Genomic DNA, 1,382 nt, shown 5'->3' with positions numbered 1-1,382 from the left:
TTTTGGGGTTTTTTGTTGTTCTCCCGCCCTGGCGGGGGGTCGGGCTAGAAGATCTGCTAGGTCCCTTCCGACCCTTAATCTATGAATCTATGAATCTATATTGCTTGTTGACTTGCAGTACATATCACACCCCAAATATTTCAAGGTGGGCATCCATCAAATGAGTACACAGGGTGTGGCCACTTGTAAGATGTTTGTTTTAGGGTACTTTCCCAGTATCAAAGAGATGGCCTGTGGAAGAATTATGTATTGAATCTGCTGTTCCACAATGGCATTCAACTGTGTAAACCAGAAGTGCAAAACTCACCATGTGCCCAAAGCTGGATCCAGACTGTAGACTCAGTGTGGGCCAGATCTAGCCCCGGGGAATGAGGAAGCTGTGATGGCAGTGGCAACTTCAGCTTTGAGCTGAAGCATACAGTGGTGCTGGCAGTTCCAGCTCTGATCTGAGACAAGTGGCAGCTGCTCCAGCCCCTGCCCCACGTTAGAGGCAGAGCTGCCACTGCCATGTATCCCCATGCCACATTGGCAACTCCAGTTCCAGCAAGGGGAACACAGTATGGGTGGCAGCTGAGGAGGTCAGGCCATGGCAGTGAAGAAGGCTAAAGTGGCCAGAGGGCAAATGGATCTGTGTCAGCTATCACTCACCCTCCATTGCTGATTGTCATGTCCACCAGGGCCTTGGGGTCCTGGATTCTGTGATAGGCCACTTCCCCTGGCCATACCAATAGTATGGCAGGCCAGAGAATCCAACCTGTGGAGTCCTTTTTGGCCCATGGGCCATATGTTTGACACCCCTGGAATAAACCAAAGCACCAGACTCTGCAATCCACAAACTCTTTTACTATACATCTTCTAATTTCTGCAATAAATGAGACAAAGGCTTTACAAACAACTGCCGTATTAACTACAGAATCTTGATTAATCCCCAAGTTATCCATCTTGTACATGGAATAAGGCAGGGGACCGCTGGTAAAAGTATATGTTTATTTTATTAGAGACTATCATAATGCATATGCACAATGGAGATCAATTAACATCATAAAACCATTAGACCAATAGAGCAATCCTAAAGCCTTCTGTGCTGAATCTTCCACCCAATTCTTGTTCCAGTTCCTGCCTCCTACTCAACCATACCTCCTTGGCTTCTTGTCTATGGATCATTCTCCAGCAGCAGTCCCTAAGATCCACCTCTAGGTCCTCACCCCCATTTTCTTTTCCCACCTGATACTTTTTTCTCTTCCCTTTCAGTTCCTGTCCCTCCCATACCACCTAGTTCCAGACTCCCACTCCGGAGTCTCTTGGCTGAGTCTTTATCATAGTCATTACTAGAGGTGTGATACATTGGTCTGATATCAGATTAGTACCAATGTGAAGAAAAT

This window comes from Gavialis gangeticus, unplaced genomic scaffold (genome assembly GCF_001723915.1).
Source record: "Gavialis gangeticus isolate Ggan-Ray unplaced genomic scaffold, GavGan_comp1, whole genome shotgun sequence".
Classification (NCBI taxonomy): Eukaryota; Metazoa; Chordata; order Crocodylia; family Gavialidae; genus Gavialis; species Gavialis gangeticus.
The sequence above is the reverse complement of the archived record's forward strand: the minus strand, read 5'-3'. Positions refer to the sequence as shown.